Source organism: Rattus norvegicus, chromosome 2, assembly GCF_036323735.1.
Source record: "Rattus norvegicus strain BN/NHsdMcwi chromosome 2, GRCr8, whole genome shotgun sequence".
NCBI lineage: Eukaryota > Metazoa > Chordata > Mammalia > Rodentia > Muridae > Rattus > Rattus norvegicus.
Window position 1 is genome coordinate 202,270,695 of NC_086020.1, and position 27,559 is coordinate 202,298,253.

A 27,559-nucleotide genomic window follows, 5' to 3' on the forward strand; every position below is an offset into this window, starting at 1 on the left:
GTTCTCTCTACCCAGTGTTAAATGTGCATGCTATCTTTAACAATAGGGCCTTAACTTACACTTCTAGTGAGAAACCAGAGAAAATGTCAATAGTCTGTAATGTTTTAAACAATTCATGGATGGTTCATTGAACACAGAACCAGCTTTCGGGTATTTGTGTAGTCTTGTAGTCAGCACAGCTGGGCCTACATGCAAGCAACCATGTCTAAGGGACCCACAGCTGGCATTGATCTTGGCACCACCTACACTTGTGTGGGTGTCTTTCAGCATGGAAAGAAGGAAAAAAATTGCCAATGACCAGAGTAACAACAACACACTGAGCTACATTGCTTTCACTGACACAGAATGATTAATTGGGGATGCAGGTAATAATCAGACTGCAATGAACCCCACACCAACACAGTTTTTGATGCCAAACCTCTGATCAGATGTAGCTTTGATGATGCTGTTGTTCAGTCTGACATGAAACACTGGCCCTTCATGGTGGTGAATAATGCAGGCAGGCCCAAGGTCCAAGGCAAATACAAAGAGGAGACAAAAAGGAAGTGTCCTCAATGGTACTGAGAATTGGCAGGAAATTGCCGAAGCTTACCTTGGAAAGACTGTAACCAATGCTGTGGTCACAGTGCCAGCTTACTTCAATGACTCTCAGCAGCAGACATAAAAAGACTGAAACTATTGCTGGATTCAATGTACTTCGAGTCATTAATGAACCAACTTATGACTTAGATAAGAAGGGTGGAACTGAAAGGAATATTCTGAGGTAGCACTTTTGATGTGTCAATCCTCACTGCTGAGGATGTAATTTTTGAAGTCAAATCAACAGTTGGAAACACCCACTTGTGTGGAGAAGACTTTGAGAACAGAATGGTCAACCATTTCATTGCTGAGTTTAAGTAAAAACACAAGAAGGACATCAGTGAGAACAAGAAAGATGTCTGGTGTCTCCACATTGCCTGTGAGCAGGCCAAGCACACCCTCTCCTCTAGCACCTAGGCCTGTGTTGAGATTGATTCTCTATTTAAGGGAATTGACTTCTATACATCCATTATCTGTGTTCAATTTGAGGAATTGAATGCTGACCTGTTCTGTAGCACACTGGACACTGTAGAGAAGGCCCTTCAAGACACAAACTAGACAATTCACAGATTCATGATATTCTCCTGGCGGGTGGTTCTACCAGAATCCCCAAGATCCAGAAACTTCTGCAAGACTTCTTCAGTAAAAAATAACCGAATAAGAAAATTAACACCAATGAAGCTGTTGCCTATGGTGCAGCTGTCCAGGCAGCCATTCTACCTGTAGAAAAGTCTGAGAATGTTCAGTATTTGCTGCACTTAAATTAAATGTTATGCCTCTTTTCCTTGGTATTGAAACTGCTGGTGGAGTCATGACAGTTCTCATCAACTGCAAAACCCCATTCCCATGAAGCAGACCCAGACTTAAACCACCTACTCTGACAACCAGCCAAGTGTACTCATCCAGGTATATGAAGGTAAAAGGGCCATGGCAAAGGTCAACAACCTCCTTGGAAAGTTTGAGGTCACAGACATTTGTCCAGCACCCAATAGGGTTCCTCAGATGGTTGACACTGCAATGGAATCGTCAATGTTTCTGCTGTAGATAAGAGCACAAGAAAGGAGAACAAGTTCACCATCGCCAATGACAAGGGCTGCTTGAGTAAGGAGGATATTGAGCATATAACCCAAGAAGCTGAGAAGTACAAAGCTGAAGATGAGAAGAGATAAATATGATCTGCTCCAAGAATTCACTAGAGTCTTTTTTTTTTTTTTGTAAACTCTATTTTTGTTCGTTTGTTTGGTTTGGGATGGGATTTTTGTTTTGTTTTGTTTTGTTTGTTTTTTTTTTAACTTGAGTATTTCTTATATACATTTTGAGTGTTATGCCCTTTCCCGGTTACCGGGCAAACATCCCCCTCCCCTTTTTATGGGTGTTCCCCTCCCCATCCTCCATCCCTTGCCGCCATCCCCCCAACAATCTAGTTCACTGGGGGTTCAGTCTTAGCAGGACCCAGGACTTCCCCTTCCACTGGTGCTCTTACTAGGATATTCATTGCTACCTATGAGGTCAGAGTCCAGGGTCAGTCCATGTATAGTCTTTAGGTAGTGGCTTAGTCCTTGGAAGCTCTGGTTGCTTGGCATTGTTGTACATATGGGATCTCGAACCCCTTCAAGCTCTTCCAGTTCTTTCTCTAATTCCTTCAACGGGGGTCCTATTCTCAGTTCAGTGGTTTACTGCTGGCATTCGCCTCTGTGTTTGCTGTATTCTGGCTGTGTCTCTCAGGAGAGATCTACATCCGGCTCCTGTCCCCTGCACTTCTTTGATTCATCCATCATGTCTAATTGGATGGCTGTATACGTATGGGCCACGTGTGGGGCAGGCTCTGAATGGGTGTTCCTTCTGTGTCTGTTTTAATCTTTGCCTCTCTATTCCCTGCCAAGGGTATTCTTGTTCCCCTTTTAAAGAAGGAGTGAAGCATTCACATTTTGATCATCCGTCTTGAGTTTCATTTGTTCTAGGCAACTAGGGTAATTCAAGCATTTGGGCTAATAGCCACTTATCAATGAGTGCATGCCATGTGTGTCTTTCTATGATTGGGTTAGCTCAATCAGGATGATATTTTCCAACCATTTGCCTATGAATTTCATAAAGGGATTGTTTTTGATAGCTGAGTAATTTTCCATTGTGTAGATGTACCACATTTTCTGTATCCATTCCTCTGTTGAAGGCCATCTGGATTCTTTCCAGCTTCTGGCTATTATAAATAAGGCTGCAATGAACATAGTGGAGCACGTGTCTTTTTTATATCTTGGGACATCTTTTGGGTATATACCCAAGAGAGGTATAGCTGGATCGTCAGGCAGTTCAATGTCAAATTTTCTGAGGAACCTCCAGACTGATTTTCAGAATGGTTTTACCAGTGTGCAATCCCACCAACAATGGAGGACTGTTCCTTTTTCTCCACATCCTCTCCACCATCTGCTGTCACCTGAGTTTTTGATCTTCGCCATTCTCACTGGTGTGAGGTGAAATCTCAGGGTTGTTTTGATTTGCATTTTCCTTATGACTAAAGATGTTGAACATTTCTTTCGGAGTTTCTCAGCCATTCGGCATTCCTCAGCTGTGAATTCTTTGTTTAGCACTGAACCCCATTTTTTAATAGGGTGATTTGTTTCCCTGCGGTCTAACTTCTTGAGTTCTTTGTATATTTTGGATATAAGGCCTCTATCTGTTGTAGGATTGGAAAAGATCTTTTCCCAATCTGTTGGTTGCCGTTTTGTCCTAACCACGGTGTCCTTAGCCTTACAGAAGCTTTGCAGTTATATGAGATCCCATTTGTCGATTCTTGATCTTAGAGCGTAAGCCATTGGTGTTTTGTTTAGGAAAGTTTTTCCAGTGCCCATGTGTTCCAGATTTTTCCCTAGTTTTTCTTCTATTAGTTTGAGTGTGTCTGGTTTGATGTGGAGGTCCTTGATCCACTTGGAATTAAGCTTTGTACAGGGTGATAAGCATGGATCGATCTGCATTCTTCTACATGTTGCCCTCCAGTTGAACCAGCACCATTTGCTGAAAATGCTATCTTTTTTCCATTGGATGGTTTTGGCTCCTTTGTCAAAAATCAAGTGACCATAGGTGTGTGGGTTCATTTCTGGGTCTTCAATTCTGTTCCATTGATCTATCTGTCTGTCTCTGTACCAATACCATGCGGTTTTTATCACTATTGCTCTGTAATACTGCTTGAGTTCAGGGATAGTGATTCCCCCTGAAGTCCTTTTATTGTTGAGGATAGCTATAGCTATCCTGGGTTTTTTGTTATTCCAGATGAATATGCAAATTGTTCTGTCTAACTCTTTGAAGAATTGGATTGGTATTTTGATGGGGATTGCATTGAATCTGTAGATCGCTTTTGGTAAAATGGCCATTTTTACCAGATTAATCCTGCCAATCCATGAGCATGGGAGATCTTTCCATCTTCTGAGGTCTTCTTCAATTTCTTTCTTCAGAATCTTGAAGTTCTTATTGTACAGATCTTTTACTTGCTTGGTTAAAGTCACGCCGAGGTACTTTATATTATTTGGGTCTATTATGAAGGGTGTCGTTTCCCTTATTTCTTTCTCGACTTGTTTCTCTTTTGGGTAGAGGAAGGATACTGATTTATTTGAGTTAATTTTATACCCAGCCACTTTGCTGAAGTTGTTTATCAGCTTTAGTAGTTCTCTGGTGGAACTTTTGGGATCACTTAAATATACTATCATATCATCTGCAAATAGTGATATTTTGACTTCTTCTTTTCCGATCTGTATCCCCTTGATCTCCTTTTGTTGTCTGATTGCTCTGGATAGAACTTCAAGAACTATATTGAATAAGTAGGGAGAGAGTGGGCAGCCTTGTCTAGTCCCTGATTTTAGTGGGATTGCGTCAAGTTTCTCTCCATTTAGTTTAATGTTAGCAACTGCTTTGTGTGTATGGCTTTTACTATGTTTAGGTATGGGCCTTGAATTCCTATTCTTTCCAGGACTTTTATCATGAAGGGGTGTTGAATTTTGTCAAATGCTTTCTCAGTATCTAATGAAATGATCATGTGGTTTTGTTCTTTCAGTTTGTTTATATAATGGATCACGTTGATGGTTTTCCATATATTAAACCATCCCTGCATGCCTGGGATGAAGCCTACTTGATAATGGTGGATGATTGTTTTGATGTGCTCTCGGATTCGGTTTGCCAGAATTTTATTGAGTATTTTTGCGTCGATATTCATAAGGGAAATTGGTCTTAAGTTCTCTTTCTTTGTTGGGTCTTTGTGTGGTTTAGGTATAAGAGTAATTGTGGCTTCATAGAAGTAATTTGGTAGTGCTCCATCTATTTCAATTTTGTGGAATAGTTTGGATAATATTGGTATGAGGTCTTCTATGAAGGTCTGATAGAATTCTGCACTAAACCCGTCTGGACCTGGGCTCTATTTGGTTGCGAGACCTTAAGTGACTGCTTCTATTTCCTTAGGAGTTATGGGGTTGTTTAACTGGTTTATCTGTTCCTGATTTAACTTCGGTACCTGGTATCTGTCTCAGAAATTGTCCATTTCCTGCAGATTTTCAAGTTTTGTTGAATATTGGCTTTTATAGTAATATCTGATGATTTTTTGAATTTCCTCTGAATCTGTAGTTATGTCTCCCTTTTCATTTCTGATTTTGTTAATTTGGACACACTCTCTGTGTCCTCTCGTTAGTCTGGCTAAGGGTTTATCTATCTAGTTGATTTTCTCAAAGAACCAACTTTTGGTTCTGTTGATTCTTTCGATGGTCGTTTTTGTTTCTACTTGGTTGATTTCAGCTCTGAGTTTGATTATTTCCTGACTTCTATTCCTCCTGCGTGCATTTGCTTCTTTTTGTTCTAGAGCTTTTAGGTGTCCTGTCAAGCTGCTGACATATGCTCTTTCCTGTTTCTTTCTGTAGGCACTCAGCACTATGAGTTTTCCTCTTAGTACAGCTTTCATTTTGTCCCATAAGTTTGGGTATGTTGTACCTTCATTTTCATTAAATTCTAAAAAGTCTTTAATTTCTTTCTTTATTTCTTTTTTTTTTAATTTTTTTTTATTAACTTGAGTATATCTTATATACATTTCGAGTGTTATTCCCTTTCCCGGTTTCCGGGCATACATCCCCCTCCCCCCTCCCCTTCCTTATGGGTGTTCCCCTCCCAACCCTCCCCCCATTGCCGCCCTCGCCCCATAGACTAGTTCACTGGGGGTTCAGTCTTAGCAGGACCCAGGGCTTCCCCTTCCACTGGTGATCTTACTAGGATATTCATTGCTACCTAGGGGTCAGAGTCCAGGGTCAGTCCATGTATAATCTTTAGGTAGTGGCTTAGTCCCTGGAAGCTCTGATTGCTTGGCATTGTTGTACTTTTGGGGTCTCGAACCCCTTCAAGCTCTTCCAGTTCTTTCTCTGATTCCTTCAATAGGGGACCTATTCTCAGTTCAGTGGTTTGCTGCTGGCATTCGCCTCTGTATTTGCTGTATTCTGGCTGTGTCTCTCAGGAGAGATCTACATCCGGCTCCTGTCAGTCTGCACTTCTTTGCTTCATCCATCTTGTCTAATTGGGTGGCTGTATATGTATGGGCCACATGTGGGGCAGGCTCTGAATGGGTGTTCCTTCAGTCTCTGTTTTAATCTTTGCCTCTCCCTTCCCTGCCAAGGGTAGTCTTTTTCCTCATTTAAAGAAGGAGTGAAGCATTCACATTTTGATCATCCGTCTTGAGTTTCGTTTGTTCTAGGGATCTAGTGTAATTCAAGCATTTGGACTAATAGCCACTTATCAATGAGTGAATACCATGTATGTCTTTCTGTGATTGGGTTACCTCACTCAGGATGATATTTTCCAGTTCCAACCATTTGCCTACGAATTCCATAAACTCGTTGTTTTTGATAGCTGAGTAGTATTCCATTGTGTAGATGTACCACATTTTCTGTATCCATTCCTCTGTTGAAGGGCATCTGGGTTCTTTCCAGTTTCTGGCTATTATAAATAAGGCTGCGATGAACATAGTGGAACACGTGTCTCTTTTATATGTTGAGGCATCTTTTGGGTATATGCCCAAGAGAGGTATAGCTGGATCCTCAGGCAGTTCAATGTCCAATTTTCTGAGGACCTCCAGACTGATTTCCAGAATGGTTGTACCAGTCTACAATCCCACCAACAGTGGAGGAGTGTTCCTCTTTCTCCACATCCTCGCCAGCATCTGCTGTCACCTGAGTTTTTGATCTTAGCCATTCTCACTGGTGTGAGGTGAAATCTCAGGGTTGTTTTGATTTGCATTTCCCTTATGACTAAAGATGTTGAACATTTCTTTAGGTGTTTCTCAGCCATTCGGCATTCCTCAGCTGTGAATTCTTTGTTTAGCTCTGAACCCCGTTTTTTAATAGGGTTATTTGTTTCCCTGCGGTCTAACTTCTTGAGTTCTTTGTATATTTTGGATATAAGGCCTCTATCTGTTGTAGGATTGGTAAAGATCTTTTCCCAATCTGTTGGTTGCCGTTTTGTCCTAACCACAGTGTCCTTTGCCTTACAGAAGCTTTGCAGTTTTATGAGATCCCATTTGTCGATTCTTGATCTTAGAGCAGAAGCCATTGGTGTTTTGTTCAGGAAATTTTTTCCAGTGCCCATGTGTTCCAGATGCTTCCCTAGTTTTTCTTCTATTAGTTTGAGTGTGTCTGGTTTGATGTGGAGGTCCTTGATCCACTTGGACTTAAGCTTTGTACAGGGTGATAAGCATGGATCGATCTGCATTCTTCTACATGTTGCCCTCCAGTTGAACCAGCACCATTTGCTGAAAATGCTATCTTTTTTCCATTGGATGGTTTTGGCTCCTTTGTCAAAAATCAAGTGACCATAGGTGTGTGGGTTCATTTCTGGGTCTTCAATTCTATTCCATTGGTCTATCTGGCTGTCTCTGTACCAATACCATGCAGTTTTTATCACTATTGCTCTGTAATACTGCTTGAGTTCAGGGATAGTGATTCCCCCTGAAGTCCTTTTATTATTGAGGATAGCTTAAGCTATCCTGGGTTTTTTGTTATTCCAGATGAATTTGCAAATTGTTCTGTCTAACTCTTTGAAGAATTGGATTGGTATTTTGATGGGGAATGCATTGAATCTTTAGATTGCTTTTGGTAAAATGGCCATTTTTACTATATTAATTCTGCCAATCCATGATCATGGGAGATCTTTCCATCTTCTGAGGTCTTCTTCAATTTCTTTCCTCAGTGTCTTGAAGTTCTTATTGTACAGATCTTTTACTTGCTTGGTTAAAGTCACACCGAGGTACTTTATATTATTTGGGTCTATTATGAAGGGTGTCGTTTCCCTAATTTCTTTCTCGGCTTGTTTCTCTTTTGTATAGAGGAAGGCAACTGATTTATTTGAGTTAATTTTATACCCAGCCACTTTGCTGAAGTTGTTTATCAGCTTTAGTAGTTCTCTGGTGGAACTTTTGGGATCACTTAAATATACTATCATGTCATCTGCAAATAGTGATATTTTGACCTCTTCTTTTCCGATCTGTATCCCCTTGATCTCCTCTTGTTGTCTGTTTGCTCTGGCTAGAACTTCAAGAACTATATTGAATAAGTAGGGAGAGAGTGGGCAGCCTTGTCTACTCCCTGATTTAGTGGGATTGCTTCAAGTTTCTCTCCATTTAGTTTAATGTTAGCAACTGGTTTGCTGTATATGGCTTTTACTATGTTTAGGTATGGGCCTTGAATTCCTATTCTTTCCAGGACTTTTATCATGAAGGGGTGTTGAATTTTGTCAATTGCTTTCTCAGCATCTAATGAAATGATCATGTGGTTCTGTTCTTTCAGTTTGTTTATATAATGGATCACGTTGATGGTTTTCCGTATATTAAACCATCCCTGCATGCCTCAGATGAAGCCTACTTGTTCATGGTGGATGATTGTTTTGATGTGCTCTTGAATTTGATTTGCCAGAATTTTATTGAGTATTTTTGCGTCGATATTCATAAGGGAAATTGGTCTGAAGTTCTCTTTCTTTGTTGTGTCTTTGTGTGGTTTAGGTATAAGAGTAATTGTGGCTTCGTAGAAGGAATTCGGTAGGGCTCCATCTGTTTCAATTTTGTGGAATAGTTTGGATAATATTGGTATGAGGTCTTCTATGAAGGTTTGATAGAATTCTGCACTAAACCCGTCTGGACCTGGGCTCTTTTTGGTTGGGAGACCTTTAATGACTGCTTCTATTTCCTTAGGAGTTATGGGGTTGTTTAACTGGTTTATCTGTTCCTGATTTAACTTCGATACCTGGTATCTGTCTAGGTAATTGTCCATTTCCTGAAGATTTTCAAGTTTTGTTGAATATAGGTTTTTGTAGTAAGATCAGATGATTTTTTGAATTTCCTCTGAATCTGTAGTTATGTCTCCCTTTTCATTTCTGATTTTGTTAATTTGGACGCACTCTCTGTGTCCTCTCGTTAGTCTGGCTAAGGGTTTATCTATCTTGTTGATTTTCTCAAAGAACCAACTTTTGGTTCTGTTGATTCTTTCTATGGTCCTTTTTGTTTCTACTTGGTTGATTTCTGCTCTGAGTTTGATTATTTCCTGCCTTCTACTCCTCCTGGGTATATTTGCTTCTTTTTGTTCTAGAGCTTTTAGGTGTGCTGTCAAGCTGCTGACATATGCTCTTTCCTGGTTCTTTCTGCAAGCCCTCAGCGCTATGAGTTTTCCTCTTAGCACAGCTTTCGTTAAGTCCCATAAGGTTGAGTATGTTGTATCTTCATTTTCATTAAATTCTAAAAAGTTTTTAATTTCTTTCTTTATTTTTCCCTTGACCAGGTTATCATTGAGTAGAGCATTGTTCAATTTCCACGTATATGTGGGCATTCTTCCCTTATTGTTATTGAAGACCAGTTTTAGGCCGTGGTGGTCCGATAGCACGCATGGGATTATTTCTATCTTTCTGTACCTGTTGAGGCCCGTTTTTTGACCAATTATATGGTCAATTTTGGAGAAAGTACCATGAGGAGCTGAGAAGAAGGTATATCCTTTTGCTTTAGGATAGAATGTTCTATAAATATCCGTTAAGTCCATTTGGCTCATGACTTCTCTTAGTCTGTGGACATCACTGTTTAATTTCTGTTTCCATGATCTGTCCATTGATGAGAGTGGGGTGTTGAAATCTCCCACTATTATTGTGTGAGGTCCAATGTGTGTTTTGAGCTTTAGTAAGGTTTCTTTTACGTATGTAGGTGCCCTTGTATTTGGGGCATAGATATTTAGGATTGAGAGTTCATCTTGGTGGATTTTTCCTTTGATGAATATGAAGTGTCCTTCCTTATCTTTTTTGATGACTTTTAGTTGGAAATTGATTTTATTTGATATTAGAATGGCTACTCCAGCTTGCTTCTTCTGACCATTTGCTTGGAAAGTTGTTTTCCAGCCTTTCACTCTGAGGTAGTGTCTGTCTTTGTCTCTGAGGTGTGTTTCCTGTAGGCAGCAGAATGCAGGGTCCTCGTCGCGTATCCAGTTTGTTAATCTATGTCTTTTTATTGGGGAGTTGAGGCCATTGATATTGAGAGATATTAAGGAATAGTGATTATTGTTTCCCTTTATATTCATATTTGGATGTGAGGTTATGTTTGTGTGCTTGTCTTCTTTTTGTTTTGTTGCCTAGAAGATTAGTTTCTTGCTTCTTCTAGGGTATAGCTTGCCTCCTTATGTTGGGCTTTACCATTTATTATCCTTTGTAGTGCTGGATTTGTAGAAAGATATTGTGTAAATTTGGTTTTGTCATGGAATATCTTGGTTTCTCCATCAATGTTAATTGAGAGTTTTGCTGGATACAGTAACCTGGGCTGGCATTTGTGTTCTCTTAGGGTCTGTATGACATCATTCCAGGATCTTCTGGCCTTCATAGTTTCTGGCGAGAAGTCTGGTGTGATTCTGATAGGTCTGCCTTTATATGTTACTTGACCTTTTTCCCTTACTGCTTTTAATATTCTTTCTTTATTTTGTGCGTTTGGTGTTTTGACAATTATGTGACGGGAGGTGTTTCTTTTCTGGTCCAATCTATTTGGAGTTCTGTAGGCTTCTTGTATGTCTATGGGTATCTCTTTTTTTAGGTTAGGGAAGTTTTCTTCTATGATTTTGTTGAAGATATTTACTGGTCCTTTGAGCTGGGAGTCTTCACTCTCTTCTATACCTATTATCCTTAGGTTTGATCTTCTCATTGAGTCCTGGATTTCCTGTATGTTTTGGACCAGTAGCTTTTTCCGCTTTACATTATCTTTGACAGTTGAGTCAATGATTTCTATGGAATCATCTGCTCCTGAGATTCTCTCTTCCATCTCTTGTATTCTGTTGGTGAAGCTTGTATCTACAGCTCCTTGTCTCTTCTTTTGGTTTTCTATATCCAGGGTTGTTTCCATGTGTTCCTGCTTGATTGCTTCTATTTCCATTTTTAATTCCTTCAACTCTTTGATTGTGTTTTCCTGGAATTCTTTCAGGGATTTTTGCGATTCCTCTCTGTAGGCTTCTACTTGTTTATTAATGTTTTCCTGTGTTTCCCCAAGTGTGTTCATGTCTTTTTTGAAGTCCTCCAACATCATGATCAAATATGATTTTGAAACTAGATCTTGCTCTTCTGGTGTGTTTGGATATTCCATGTTTGTTTTGGTGGGAGAATTGGGCTCCGATGATGGCATGTAGTCTTGGTTTCTGTTGCTTGGGTTCCTGAGCTTGCCTCTCGCCATCAGATTATCCCTAGTGCTACTTTGTTCTGCTATTTCTGACAGTGGCTAGACTGTCCTATTAGCCTGTGTGTCAGAAGTGCTGTAGACCTGTTTTCCTCTCTTTCAGTCAGTTATGGGGACAGAGTGTTCTGCTTCCGTGCGTGTAGTTTTTCCTCTCTACAGGTCTTCAGCTGTTCCTGTGGGCCTGTGTCTTGAGTTCACCAGGCAGCTTTCTTGCAGCAGAAAATTTGGTCTTACCTGTGGTCCCGAGGCTCAAGTTCGCTCATGGGGTGCTGCCCAGGGGCTCTCTGCAGCGGCAGCACCAGGAAGACCTGTGCCGCCCCTTCCGGGAGCTTCAGTGCACCAGGGTTCCAGATGGTCTTTGGCTTTTTCCTCTGGCGTCCCAGATGTGTGTGCAGGGAGCAGTCTCTTTTGGTTTCCCAGGCTTGTCTGCCTCTCTGAAGTTTTAGCTCTCCCTCCCACGGGATTTGGGTGCAGAGAACTGTTTATCCGGTCTGTTTCTTTCAGGTTCCGGCGGTGTCTCAGGCACAGGGGTCCTGCCGCTCCTGGGCCCTCCCCCACGGGAGCCCAGAGGCCTTATACAGTTTCCTCTTGGGCCAGGATTGTGGGCAGGGGTGAGCAGTGTTGGTGGTCTCTTCCGCTCTGCAGCCTCAGGAGTGCCCACCTGACCAGGCGGTTGGGTCTCTCTCTCACCGGGTCTGGGAGCAGAGAGCTGCTGCGGGCCAGGATCCGCGGGTGTGGGACTTCCGGTAAACACAGAACGTGCCTGGTCCTAGAGAAATTCTGCTTCCGTGTGTCCCAAGCTCACCAGGCAGCTTTCTTGCAGCAGAAAAGTTCGTCTTACCTGTGATTCCGAGGCTCAAGTTCGCTCATGGGGTGCTGCCCAGGGGCTCTCTGCAATGGCAGCAACCAGGAAGAGCTGTGCCGCCCCTTCCAGGAGCTTCAATGCCTCTTTCTTTATTTCTTCCTTGACCAGGTTATCATTCAGTAGAGCATTGTTCAATTTCCACGTATATGTGGGCATTCTTCCCTTATTGTTATTGAAGAACAGTTTTAGGCTGTGGTGGTCCGATAGCACGCAAGGGAGTATTTCTATCTTTCTGTACCTGTTGAGGCCCGTTTTTGACCAATTATATGGTCAGTTTTGGAGAAAGTACCATAAGGAGCTGAGAAGAAGGTATATCCTTTTGTTTTAGGTTAGAATGTTCTATAAATATCTGTTAAGTCCATTTGGCTCATGACATCTCTTAATCTGTCGACATCTCTGTTTAATTTCTGTTTCCATGATCTGTCCATTGATGAGAGTGGGGTGTTGAAATCTCCTACTATTATTGTGTGAGGTGCAATGTGTGTTTTGAGCTTTAGTAAGGTTTCTTTTACATATGTAGGTGCTCTTGTATTTGGGGCATAGATATTTAGGATTGAGAGTTCATCTTGGTGGATTTTTCCTTTGATGAATATGAAGTGTCCTTCCTTATCTTTTTTGATGAATTTTAGTTGAAAATTAATTTTATTTGATATTAGAAAGGCTACACCAGCTTGCTTCTTCCGACCATTTGCTTGGAAAGTTGTTTTCCCAGCCTTTCACTCTGAGGTAGTGTCTGTCTTTGTCTCTGAGGTATGTTTCCTGTAGGCAGCAGAATGCAGGGTCCTCGTCGCGTATCCAGTTTCTTAATCTATGTCTTTTTATTGGGGAGTTGAGGCCATTGATATTGAGAGATATTAAGGAATAGTGATTATTGCTTCCTGTTATATTCATATTTGGATATGAGGTTATGTTTGTGTGCTTTTCTTCTCTTTGTTTTGTTGCCAAGATGATTAGTTTCTTGCTTCTTCTAGGGTATAGCTTGCCTCCTTATGTTGAGCTTTACCATTTATTATCCTTTGTAGTGCTGGATTTGTAGAAAGATATTGTGTAAATTTGGTTTTGTCATGGAATATCTTAGTTTCTCCATCTATGTTAATTGAGAGTTTTGCAGGATACAGTAACCTGGGCTGGCATTTGTGTTCTCTTAGGGTCTGTATGACATCTGTCCAGGATCTTCTGGCTTTCATAGTCTCTGGCGAAAAGTCTGGTGTGATTCTGATAGGTCTGCCTTTATATGTTACTTGACCTTTTTCCCTTACTGCTTTTAATATTCTTTCTTTATTTTGTGCGTTTGGTGTTTTGACTACGATGTGATGGGAGGTGTTTCTTTTCTGGTCCAATCTATTTGGAGTTCTGTAGGCTTCTTGTATGCCTATGGGCATCTCTTTCTTTAGGTTAAGGAAGTTTTCTTCTATGATTTTGTTGAAGATATTTACTGGTCCTTTGAGCTGGGAGTCTTCACGTTCTTCTATACCTATTATCATTAGTTTTGATCTTCTAATTGAGTCCTGGATTTCGTGTATGTTTTGGACCAGTAGCTTTTTCCGCTTTATATTATCTTTGACAGTTGAGTCAATGATTTCTATGGAATCTTCTGCTCCTGAGATTCTCTCTTCCATCACTTGTATTCTGTTGGTGAAGCTCATATCTACAGCTTCTTGTCTCTTCTTTTGGTTTTCTATATCCAGGGTTGTTTCCATGTGTTCTTCCTTGATTGCTTCTATTTCCATTTTTTTTTCAGTTCTCGTTTTTTTTTTTTTTTAATAACTTGAGTATTTCTTATATACATTTCGAGTGTTATTCCCTTTCCCGGTTTCCGGGCAAACATCCCCTCCCCCCTCCCCTTCCTTATGGGTGTTCCCCTCCCAACGCTCCCCCCATTGCCGCCCTCCCCCCATAGACTAGTTCACTGGGGGTTCAGTCTTAGCAGGACCCAGGGCTTCCCCTTCCACAGGTGCTCTTACTAGGACATTCATTGCTACCTATGGGGTCAGAGTCCAGGGTCAGTCCATGTATAGTCTTTAGGTATTGGCTTAGTCCCTGGAAGCTCTGATTGCTTGGCATTGTTGTACTTTTGGGGTCTCGAGCCCCTTCAAGCTCTTCCAGTTCTTTCTCTGATTCCTTCAATAGGGGACCTATTCTCAGTTCAGTGGTTTGCTGCTGGCATTCGCCTCTGTATTTGCTGTATTCTGGCTGTGTCTCTCAGGAGAGATCTACATCCGGCTCCTGTCAGTCTGCACTTCTTTGCTTCATCCATCTCGTCTAATTGGGTGGCTGTATATGTATGGGCCACATGTGGGGCAGGCTCTGAATGGGTGTTCCTTCAGTCTCTGTTTTAATCTTTGCCTCTCCCTTCCCTGCCAAGGGTATTCTTTTTCCTCATTTAAAGAAGGAGTGAAGCATTCACATTTTGATCATCCGTCTTGAGTTTCGTTTGTTCTAGGGATCTAGGGTAATTCAAGCATTTGTGCTAATATCCTCTTATCAATGAGTGCATACCATGTATGTCATTCTGTGATTGGGTTAGCTCACTCAGGATGATATTTTCCAGTTCCAACCATTTGCCTACGAATTTCATAAACTCGTTGTTTTTGATAGCTGAGTAGTATTCCATTGTGTAGATGTACCACATTTTCTGTATCCATTCCTCTGTTGAAGGGCATCTGGGTTCTTTCCATTTTCTGGCTATTATAAATAAGGCTGCGATGAACATAGTGGAGCACGTGTCTCTTTTATATGTTGAGGCATCTTTTGGGTATATGCCCAAGAGAGGTATAGCTGGATCCTCAGGCAGTTCAATGTCCAATTTTCTGAGGAACCTCCAGACTGATTTCCAGAATGGTTGTACCAGTCTGCAATCCCACCAACAATGGAGGAGTGTTCCTCTATCTCCACATCCTGGCCAGCATCTGCTGTCACCTGAGTTTTTGATCTTAGCCATTCTCACTGGTGTGAGGTGAAATCTCAGGGTTGTTTTGATTTGCATTTCCCTTATGACTAAAGATGTTGAACATTTCTTTAGGTGTTTCTCCGCCATTCGGCATTCCTCAGCTGTGAATTCTTTGTTTAGCTCTGAACCCCGTTTTTTAATAGGGTTATTTGTTTCCCTGCGGTCTAACTTCTTGAGTTCTTTGTATATTTTGGATATAAGGCCTCTATCTGTTGTAGGATTGGTAAAGATCTTTTCCCAATCTGTTGGTTGCCGTTTTGTCCTAACCGCAGTGTCCTTTGCCTTACAGAAGCTTTGCAGTTTTATGAGATCCCATTTGTCGATTCTTGATCTTAGAGCAGAAGCCATTGGTGTTTTGTTCAGGAAATTTTTTCCAGTGCCCATGTGTTCCAGATGCTTCCCTAGTTTTTCTTCTATTAGTTTGAGTGTGTCTGGTTTGATGTGGAGGTCCTTGATCCACTTGGACTAACTTTGTACAGGGTGATAAGCATGGATCGATCTGCATTCTTCTACATGTTGCCCTCCAGTTGAACCAGCACCATTTGCTGAAAATGCTATCTTTTTTCCATTGGATGGTTTTGGCTAATTGTCAAAAATCAAGTGACCATAGGTGTGTGGGTTCATTTCTGGGTCTTCAATTCTATTCCATTGGTCTATCTGGCTGTCTCTGTAGCAATACCATGCGGTTTTTATCACTATTGCTCTGTAATACTGCTTGAGTTCAGGGATAGTGATTCCCCCTGAAGTCCTTTTATTGTTGAGGATAGCTTTAGCTATCCTGGGTTTTTTGTTATTCCAGATGAATATGCAAATTGTTCTGTCTAACTCTTTGAAGAATTGGATTGGTATTTTGATGGGGATTGCATTGAATCTGTAGATTGCTTTTGGTAAAATGGCCATTTTTACTATATTAATCCTGCCAATCCATGAGCATGGGAGATCTTTCCATCTTCTGAGGTCTTCTTCAATTTCTTTCCTCAGTGTCTTGAAGTTCTTATTGTACAGATCTTTTACTTGCTTGGTTAAAGTCACACCGAGGTACTTTATATTATTTGGGTCTATTATGAAGGGTGTCGTTTCCCTAATTTCTTTCTCGGCTTGTTTCTCTTTTGTATAGAGGAAAGCAACAGATTTATTTGAGTTAATTTTATACCCAGCCACTTTGCTGAAGTTGTTTATCAGCTTTAGTAGTTCTCTGGTGGAACTTTTGGGATCACTTAAATATACTATCATGTCATCTGCAAATAGTGATATTTTGACCTCTTCTTTTCTGATCTGTATCCCCTTGATCTCCTTTTGTTGTCTGATTGCTCTGGCTAGAACTTCAAGAACTATATTGAATAAGTAGGGAGAGAGTGGGCAGCCTTGTCTACTCCCTGATTTTAGTGGGATTGCTTCAAGTTTCTCTCCATTTAGTTTAATGTTAGCAACTGGTTTGCTGTATATGGCTTTTACTATGTTTAGGTATGGGCCTTGAATTCCTATTCTTTCCAGGACTTTTATCATGAAGGGGTGTTGAATTTTGTCAAATGCTTTCTCAGCATCTAATGAAATGATCATGTGGTTCTGTTCTTTCAGTTTGTTTATATAATGGATCACGTTGATGGTTTTCCGTATATTAAACCATCCCTGCATGCCTGGGATGAAGCCTACTTGATCATGGTGGATGATTGTTTTGATGTGCTCTTGAATTCGGTTTGCCAGAATTTTATTGAGTATTTTTGCGTCGATAATCATAAGGGAAATTGGTCTGAAGTTCTCTTTCTTTGTTGTGTCTTTGTGTGGTTTAGGTATAAGAGTAATTGTGGCTTCGTAGAAGGAATTCGGTATGGCTCCATCTGTTTCAATTTTGTGGAATAGTTTGGATAATATTGGTATGAGGTCTTCTATGAAGGTTTGATAGAATTTTGCACTAAACCCGTCTGCACCTGGGCTTTTTTTGTTGGGAGACCTTTAATGACTGCTTCTATTTCCTTAGGAGTTATGGGGTTGTTTAACTGGCTTATCTGTTCCTGATTTAACTTCAATAACTGGTATCTGTCTAGGAAATTGTCCATTTCCTGAAGATTTTCAAATTTTGTTGAATATAGGTTTTTATAGTAAGATCTGATTATTTTTTGAATTTCCTCTGAATCTGTAGTTATGTCTCCCTTTTCATTTCTGATTTTGTTAATTTGGACGCACTCTCTGTGTCCTCTCGTTAGTCTGGCTAAGGGTTTATCTATCTTGTTGATTTTCTCAAAGAACCAACTTTTGGTTCTGTTGATTCTTTCTATGGTCCTTTTTGTTTCTACTTGGTTGATTTCAGCTCTGAGTTTGATTATTTCCTGCCTTCTACTCCTCCTGGGTGTATTTGCTTCTTTTTGTTCTAGAGCTTTTAGGTGTGCTGTCAAGCTGCTGACATATGCTCTTTCCTGTTTCTTTCTGCAGGCACTCAGCGCTATGAGTTTTCCTCTTAGCACAGCTTTCATTGTGTCCCATAAGTTTGGGTATGTTGTACCTTCATTTTCATTAAATTCTAAAAAGTCTTTAATTTCTTTCATTATTTCTTCCTTGACCAGGTTATCATTGAGTAGAGCATTGTTCAATTTCCACGTATATGTGGGCATTCTTCCCTTATTGTTATTAAAGACCAGTTTTAGGCCGTGGTGGTCCGATAGCACGCATGGGATTATGTCTATCTTTCTGTACCTGTTGAGGCCCGTTTTTTGACCAATTATATGGTCAATTTTGGAGAAAGTACCATGAGGAGCTGAGAAGAAGGTATATCCTTTTGCTTTAGGATAGAATGTTCTAAAATATCCGTTAAGTCCATTTGGCTCATGACTTCTCTTAGTCTGTGGACATCACTGTTTAATTTCTGTTTCCATGATCTGTCCATTGATGAGAGTGTGGTGTTGAAATCTCCCACTATTATTGTGTGAGGTCCAATGTGTGTTTTGAGCTTTAGTAATGTTTCTTTTACGTATGTAGGTGCCCTTGTATTTGGGGCATAGATATTTAGGATTGAGAGTTCATCTTGGTGGATTTTTCCTTTGATGAATATGAAGTGTCCTTCCTTATCTTTTTTGATGACTCTTAGTTGGAAATTGATTTTATTTGATATTAGAATGGCTACTCCAGCTTGCTTCTTCTGACCATTTGCTTGGAAAGTTGTTTTCCAGCCTTTCACTCTGAGGTAGTGTCTGTCTTTGTCTCTGAGGTGTGTTTCCTGTAGGCAGCAGAATGCAGGGTCCTCGTTGTGTATCCAGTTTGTTAATCTATGTCTTTTTATTGGGGAGTTGAGGCCATTGATATTGAGAGATATTAAGGAATAGTGATTATTGTTTCCCTTTATATTCATATTTGGATGTGAGGTTATGTTTGTGTGCTTTCATTCTCTTTGTTTTGTTGCCAAGACGATTAGTTTCCTGCTTCTTCTAGGGTATAGCTTGCCTCCTTATGTTGGGCTTTACCATTTATTATCCTTTGTAGTGCTGGATTTGTAGAAAGATATTGTGTAAATTTGGTTTTGTCATGGAATATTTTGGTTTCTCCATCAATGTTAATTGACAGTTTTGCTGGATACAGTAACCTGGGCTGGCATTTGTGTTCTCTTAGGGTCTGTATGACATCAGTCCAGGATCTTCTGGCCTTCATAGTTTCTGGCGAGAAGTCTGGTGTGATTCTGATAGGTCTCCCTTTATATGTTATTGACCTTTTTCCCTTACTGCTTTTAATATTCTTTCTTTATTTTGTGCGTTTGGTGTTTTGACAATTATGTGACGGGAGGTGTTTCTTTTCTGGTCCAATCTATTTGGAGTTCTGTAGGCTTCTTGTATGTCTATGGGTATCTCTTTTTTTAGGTTAGGGAAGTTTTCTTCTATGATTTTGTTGAAGATATTTACTGGTCCTTTGAGCTGGGAGTCTTCACTCTCTTCTATACCTATTATCCTTAGGTTTGATCTTCTCATTGCGTCCTGGATTTCCTGTATGTTTTGGACCAGTAGCTTTTTCCGCTTTACATTATCTTTGACAGTTGAGTCAATGATTTCTATGGAATCTTCTGCTCCTGAGATTCTCTCTTCCATCTCTTGTATTCTGTTGGTGAAGCTTGTATCTACAGCTCCTTGTCTCTTCTTTTGGTTTTCTATATCTAGGGTTGTTTCCATGTGTTCTTTCTTGATTGCTTCTATTTCCATTTTTTATTCCTTCAACTGTTTGATTGTGTTTTCCTGGAATTCTTTCAGGGATTTTTGTGTCTCCTCTCTATGGGCTTCTACTTGTTTATTTATATTTTCCTGGAATTCTTTCAGGGATTTTTGTGATTCCTCTCTGTAGGCTTCTACTTGTTCTCTAAGGGAGTTCTTCATGTCTTTCTTGAAGTCCTCCAGCATCATGATCAAATATGATTTTGAAACTAGATCTTGCTTTTCTGGTGTGTTTGGATATTCTGTGTTTGCTTTGGTGGGAGAATTGGGCTCCGATGATGCCATGTAGTCTTGGTATCTGTTGCTTGTGTTCCTGCGCTTGCCTCTCGCCATCAGATTATCTCTAGTGATCCTTTGTTCTGCTATTTCTGACAGTGGCTAGACTGTCCTATAAGCCTGTGTGTCAGGAGTTCTGTAGACCTGTTTTCCTCTCTTTCCGTCAGTTATGGGGACAGAGTGTTCTGCTTTCGGGCGTGTAGTTTTTCCTCTCTACAGGTCTTCAGCTGTTCCTGTGGGCCTGTGTCTTGAGTTCACCAGGCAGCTTTCTTGCAGCAGAAAATTTGGTCTTACCTGTGGTCCTGAGGCTCAAGTTCGCTCATGGGGTGCTGCCCACGGGCTCTCTGCAGCAGCAGCAATCAGGAAGACCTGTGCCGCCCCTTCCTGGAGCTTCAGTACACCAGGGTTCCAGATGGTCTTTGGCTTTTTCCTCTGGCGTCCGAGATGTGTGTGCAGGGAGCAGTCTCTTTTGGTTTCCCAGGCTTGTCTGCCTCTCTGAAGGTTTAGCTCTCCCTCCCACGGGATTTGGGTGCAGAGAACTGTTTATCCAGTCTGTTTCCTTCAGGTTCCGGCGGTGTCTCAGGCAGGGGTCCTGCTGCTCCTGGGCCCTCCCCCACAGGAGCCCAGAGGCCTTATACAGTTTCCTCTTGGGCCAGGGATGTGGGCAGGGGTGAGCAGTGTTGGTGGTCTCTTCCGCTCTGTAGCCTCAGGAGTGCCCACCTGACCAGGCGGTTGGGTCTCTCTCTCACCGGGTCTGGGAGCAGAGAGCTGCTGCGGGCCGGGATCCGCGGGTGTGGGACTTCCGGTAAACACAGAACGTGCCTGGTCCTAGAGAAATTCTGCTTCAGTGTGTCCCAAGCTCACCAGGCAGCTTTCTTGCAGCAGAAATTTTGGTCTTACCTGTGGTCCTGAGGCTCAGGTTCGCTCGTGGGGTGCTGCCCAGGGGCTCTCTGCAACGGCAGCAACCAGGAAGACCTGTGCCGCCCCTTCCGGGAGCTTCAGTGCACCAGGGTTCCAGATGGTCTTTGGCTTTTTCCTCTGGCGTCCGAGATGTGTGTGCAGGGAGCAGTCTCTTCTGGTTTCCCAGGCTTGTCTGCCTCTCTGAAGGTTTAGCTCTCCCTCCCACGGGATTTGGGTGCATAGAACTGTTTATCCGGTCTGTTTCTTTCAGGTTCCGGTGGTGTCTCAGGCAGGTGTCCTGCCGCTCCTGGGCCCTCCCCCACGGGAGCCCAGAGGCCTTATACAGTTTCCTCTTGGGCCAGGGATGTGGGCAGGGGTGAGCAGTGTTGGTGGTCTCTTCCGCTCTGCAGCCTCAGGAGTGCCCACCTGACCAGGCGGATGGGTCTCTCTCTCACCAGGTCTGGGAGCAGAGAGCTGCTGCGGGCCGGGATTCGTGGGTCTCTATTTCCATTTTTAATTCCTTCAAATGTTTGATTGTGTTTTCCTAGTATTCTTTCAGGGATTTTTGCGATTCCTCTTAGGCTTCTCCTTGTTTATTAATGTTTTCCTGTGTTTCTCTAAGGGAGTTCTTCACTTCTTTCTTGAAGTCCTCCAGCATCATGTTCAAATATGATTTTAAATCTAGGTTTGCTTTTCTGGTGTGTTTGGATATTCTTTGTTTGGTTTGGTGGGAGAATTGGGCTCCGATGATGCCATGTAGTCTTGGTTTCTGTTGCTTGGGTTCCTGCACTTGCCTCTCGGCATCAGATTATCTCTAGTGTTACTGTGTTCTGCTATTTCTGACAGTGGCTAGACTGTCCTATAAGCCTGTGTGTCAGGAGTGCTGTAGACCTGTTTTCCTGTTTTCTTTCATCCAGTTATGGGGACAGAGTGTTCTGCTTTCAGGCGTGTAGTTTTTCCTATCTACAGGTCTTCAGCTGTTCCTGTGGGCCTGTGAATGGAGTTCACCAGGCAGGTCACTTGCAGCAGAAAAGTTGGTTCCACCCGTGGTTCCGAGGCTCAAGTTTGCTCGTGGGGTCTTGCTTATGAACTGTCCGCGGCAGCAGCAACCAGGAAGATCTGCACTGCCCTTTCCGGGAGCTTCCGTGTACCAGGGTTCCAGATGGCCTTTGGTGTTTTCCTCTGGCGTCAGAGAGGTGTGCAGAGTGCAGTCTCTTCTGGTTTTCCAGGCGTGTCTGCCTCTCTGAAGGTTTAGCTCTCCCTCCCATGGGATTTGGGTGTAGAGAACTGTTTATCTGGTAGATCCCTTCAGGTTCTGGTGGTGTCTCAAGTGCAGCGGTCCTGCTGCTCTTGGGCCCTCCTCTACGGGAACCCAGAGGCCTTATACAGTTTCCTCTTGGGCCAGGGATGTGGGCAGGGGTGGGCAGTGTTGGTGGTCTCTTCCACTCTGCAGCCTCAGGAGTGCCCACCTGACCAGGCGGTGAGGGGTTTGGGAGCAGAGAGCTGCTGCGGGCCGGGATCCGCGGGTTTGGGACTCCCGGTAAACACTGGAAGTGCTTGGTCCTAGAGGAATTTTGCCTCTGTGTGTCCTGAGTTCACCAGGCATGTCTCTTGCAGCAGAAAAGTTGGTCTTACCTGTGGTCCCGAGGCTCAAGTCTGCTCGTGGTGTGCTGCCTACGAGGTCTCCGCAGCGGCAGCAACCAGGAAGCTTCACTAGAGTCTTATGCCTTCCACATGAAAACAACTCTTGAAGATGAGAACTTTCAAGGCAAGATCAATGATGAAGACAAACATAAGGATTTTGACAAGTGCAATGAAATCATCAGCTGGCTGAATCAGAACCAGACTGCAGAGAAGGAAGAATTTGAAGATCAGCCGAAAGAACTGGAGAAAATCTGCAACCCTTTCAATTACCAAGCTGTACCAGAGTGCTGGTTGGATGCCTGGAGGAATACCTAGTGACTTCCTTTATGTGAGGGAGTTCCTCCATCTGGTGGTGCTCTTTAGGCCCCACCATTGAAGAGGCAGATTAAGTCAGTCCAAGTAGAGGGTATACCATTGTTCTACAGGGACCCAAAACAAGTAACATGGAATAATAAGACTATTTAAATTGGCACATATATACACATACATACACACACATATACACACACAGAGCAACATACACAGACACACACAGAAACACAGAGACATACATGTACACTCACAGACACACAAAACACACACCACACAAACACAGCTGTGATCAAAATAAGACCCTTCATTTATGTTATTAAGGTTTTTGTTAAATAGTCTTTGGCTTTTCTAACATTATAAGAACATTATTAGCCCAGGTTAAAAAATTCACCCAAAAGTTAAATGTAGACTTTCACACAGGCTTGTATGTATTATATTTTGGGGATAAATATTAGTATGACTCTATCAATTTTCAGAGGCCCTTAAAGTAATATATCCATCACATCTCTTTCTTCTATATTTATTTTCAACACTCTTCCCTAATTAGTTCCCACATTTTATATCTTTAATAACAGATGAAAGAGAATAGTCTACACAGCTAATTGGACAACTATTTTAGCCTTCAAAGTGTATGTAAGCAAGAGTTCCAGTCTCAGAAAACAGTGAGAAGAGTCACTAGGAAAGATGCTTGATATCAATACCTGATCTTCATGAACATAAGTAAAGGTGCTCTTACTAAGACCAACATGAGACCACCACACAACTTCATACATGTATATTCCTGCAAAAAGTGATCACTATTATTATTACTTACTCACATATTTCACTGTCCTATCCTGGTCAAAAGATCCTCTTCACCAACTGTGTCTATTCCGTATGGTATTAGAAAATATTAAAGAAGGCTTTGATAATTTTTGAAGTAATGTTTAATAGGACTTGTTTTCATCACTTCAATTATTTCAGAAGTGTAAGTGTGAATGTGACACGGCAACAGACATAGTATAAAAGGCAGCACTGCCTAGCTGTGTTGTAAAATATTTTGGAATTATTGAACCGCGTTTCTTATAGTTTGTCTCCTAAAGAGAAGAGTAGAATTTGTTATTCTATTATGAAAACGGGGCTTTTAATATATTTTGCATATCCCAAGTTTTCCAGTATTATGACTTTTGTTTACTTATTCGATATTTTTAAATTATGCCCTTTGCCTCAGAGCCTCAGGAAAAAAATGGATAAAACCTTTCATTAAATATTTAAATAAGTAGAAGAAACAATCAAACAGCAACATAATAACCAAATAAAAGGGCTCACAGAAGGAAACCACAGATCTCATTTATTGAAACAGACTCTTTATTTACAAGAAAAAAATTGCATGTGGTTTTCTTAGTACTATGTATTATTAATGCTTAAATTGAGTACAATAAAATATGTATTTTGTAGAAGGAGCTTTGCCTTCAATAATTTAAGAAGTTGATCAGTTTGTCATTCCGTGGCTTACTCTTTACTCAATTTGTTAAATAATTTAAACACTTTATTAACAAAAGATGATTTATGGTTAGATAATTTTTACATTTATTCTGATATAATGAAAGTTTGTAAGAATGATAAACCTCTTGAGGTAGTTTAATACATATACAAGACATGATATTAGTCATTGGTGTGTTTATGTAAAGAAAAATTATATATTATTGTAAGAAAATATAATAGTGAAACACACTCAGCCCATTTGTACACAGTTCTGCACCAATGACATTCAGACTAATGAAGAAAATTGCTGAATCAGTTGTTTGGAGTTTTACATGAAAACTTCCTAGTTTCTTCAGGACTCTTATGCATGAAGATTGTTGTACATTATATCTTCAATAAATGTTAGCTTTCTTGCAAGTACACTTAAGAAAACTATTAGCATAAAGAAGGGGCCATTATTATTTTTTTTTTGTGAACACACATTTTCATTGTGCTGTTTGATTTCTTTCTTTCTTTCTTTTGTATATAAAAGAGTTTATTCAGAGCATGGGGAGGGGAGTTAAGAGGGTAGTAGATGCAGAGAAAGACAGAAAGAGAGAGGGGGAGGGAGGGAGGGAAGGAGTGAGGGAGGAAAGGAGGGAGGGAGGGAAGGAAGAGAAGAGTAGAGAACCATGGACTTGTGGGGAGAGGGGAGAGGGTAATGGGAGGACAGAGCAGGGGCAGGAAGGCAAGAGCAAGAACAAGAGAGGGACAGCTTGTTTGTTTTCTTATGTCTAAGATATTTGTAGAGATTTCAAATCAATTTAGTCCCTTGACAGATGTTTGCTTATTTTTTCTAACAAGTATAATTATATTGAATTATCTTTTGTGTCCAAAAGAAGATATGTATGAAATAGTTGGTGCTTTTGATTTGAGTTTTGCATGGGAACACTTAATCATGGCTAAATTTGTAGGCTATTTCCATAACAGGAGTATAGTAAGAGAGGAGGTAGCAGTGAGTGATACACACTATAAACCTAAAGGGATTCTCCCTACTTTGTTGAAGCCATCATAAAGATGGAATTTTATAGCTTAATGGTGGGATTTCATTTTGAAATTATTTTACATTCTAGACTAAAACAAACTTAATTATGTAAGATACAAGATTTTAAAAGTTTTATTCCTGGTGATATAAAAGTAATATAGCTTTGAGAATGAAGTGTGTAGTAGTTTGATCTCTACACTCTATGAAGGCTTCTACATGAAAAAATGCTTTAGAATCTCCCACCCTTTAGGAAAAATAGTGTTACATCTTTTAAAATAACAAATTTTCCTCAGGAAAGCTAAAATATGTCATGCTAATTTGGTAAAAAATATATCCTACTTTTTAGAGAGCAATGTTTACAACTGCTTGTTCAAGAATATTGTAGAATTCATATGAGTTATTAGGAGGAAATTAACAAATAAATTTTTCACACAGGTTTGTAGAAAAGTGCATTCTCCAAACTATTACTTTTTATGCTAGAAACAAAGATAGGAGAAAGGAAGAAAGTAAAAAGAAATAAAGAAACAAAGAAACAAAGAAGGAAACAAAGAAACAAAGAAGGAAATAAAGGGATCAGAAAGGAAAAAGGAAAAAAGTTAAGTTGCAACGTGCTCAATAGCAATGCATTGAAAAGGTTAGTGGGGTAGCTTGTGTGAAAAATTATCTATTCATTCCCTCAGAAAGAGACAGTCTAAAGTTATAGACTGTGTCTTTTCTAATGGCTCATTATACTGACTCCTCACACAATCATTCTAAGTATTTCAAAGTATGGCACATAAATTCTCAAGGACCTAATATGTTCAACTACAAGTGAGATATCCACATTGTCCTGGATATATTTCACTTAAATTAAAAATTCAGAGGAAATATGTGCTCTAACATCACTACTGAACATAATTCCAAATAGTTTTTAACAATTTTATGGTTATATAAGTATAATGTAATAGCATGAGCAGACATTTTTTAATTCAGTACTTCAAGTAGACTTGAAAATGCAATGTTATTAAGGAACTATGATTAATAATATCAGTTGATTTTTATATTAATGTAGCTATTGATTCCCACCCTCTCTTGAAGTAAAAGAGACAAATGCCAATTAAACAGGCTTTACCCTAAAATGGGGCAGTTGGAGGTTCTGTAGCAATGTCCATATTTTGATTTGCAAAGAAAGAAACTTCCTTAATGAGCAGTGATAGCTACCCTCATCCATGAGAATGTAGTCAGTATATAGAAGACATTCAGAGATTATGCTGGAGCAGGAAAATTGCACTAGTATACTTTGTTCATATCTATAAGCTCTGCATCAAAAGGTCTTAGTGTAGTTTGTAGTACTAGTCATGAGTCCCCTCATATTAAATAGCCCTAATATACAATTAGACCAGGGTTTAATTCCCCTGAAGCTATTGTACTATTGGGAATTTTTTTATATTTTAGTCCTTGTTGTAGTTTGCAAGCTTTATAGTTCATTTTGATTATTGATTTGTTTCTCCTTGACCAGTTTACAAAGTATTTTCTAAGAGTATGAGGTCCAGTTTCCAGGCCATTTGATATTCCTCACTTAAGAATGTTTTGTTAACCTCTGTACCCCATTTTTAATAGGGTTATTTGGCTCTCTGGAGTCTAACCTCTTGAGTTCTTTGTATATTTTGGATATTAGCCCTCTTTCCGATATAGGCTTGATAAAGATCTTTTCCCAATATGTTGGTTGCCATTTTGTCCTAATGACAGTGTGCTTTGCCTTACAGAAGCTTTGCAGTTTTATGAGGTCGCATTTGTCGATTCTTGATCTTAGAGCATAAGCCATTGGTGTTCTGTTCAGGAAAATTTCCCCAGTGCTCATGTGTTCGAGATTCTTCCCCACTTTTTCTTCTATTAGTTTGAGTGTATCTGTTTTTGTATAAAGGTACTTCACCAACTTGAATATAAGCTTTGTACATGATGATAAGAATGGATTGATCTGCATTCTTCTACATGTGGACCTCCAGTTGAACCGGCACAATTTGTTGAACATGCTATCTCTCTTCCTTAGATGGTTTTAGCTCTTCGTCAAAGATCAAGTGATCAAAGGTGTGTAGGTTCATTTCTGGGTCTTCAATCCTGTTTCACTGATCTATCTGCCTCTCTCTGAACCAATACCAGACAGTTTTTATGACTATTGCTCTATAACACTGCTTGAAGTCAGGGATGGTGATTCCCCCAGAAGTTATTTTATTGTTAAGTATAGTTTTCCATATGCAGTTTTTTTTGTTATTCCAAAAGAATTTGCATATTGCTCTTTCTATCTCTATAAAGAATTGTAATTTTGATGGGGATTGCATTGAATCTGTAGATTGCTTTTGGCAAAATGGCCATTTTTACTATATTAATCTTACCAGTCCATGAGCATGGGAGATCTTTCCATCTTCTGAGATCTTCTTCAATTTCTTCCTTCAGAGACTTGAAGTTCTTGTCATACAAATCTTTCATTTGCTTTGTTAAAGTCACACCAATATATTTTAAAGTATTTGGGACTAGTGTAGAGGGTGTCATTTCCATAATTTCTTTCTCAGCCTCTTTATCCTTTGAGTAGAGGAAGGATACTGATTTCATTGATTTAATTTTATAGCCTGACACTTGGTTGAAGTTGGTTACCAAGTTAAGAAGTTGTCTG

The 27,559-nt window shown here is 40.5% G+C and overlaps 1 pseudogene; it reads left to right on the forward strand.

Moving 5' to 3' along the window:
* The first annotated feature begins 201 nt into the window (after nt 1-201).
* Hspa8-ps16 (heat shock protein family A (Hsp70) member 8, pseudogene 16) lies at nt 202-22,498 on the forward strand (annotated as a pseudogene).
* The last annotated feature ends 5,061 nt before the right edge of the window (nt 22,499-27,559 follow it).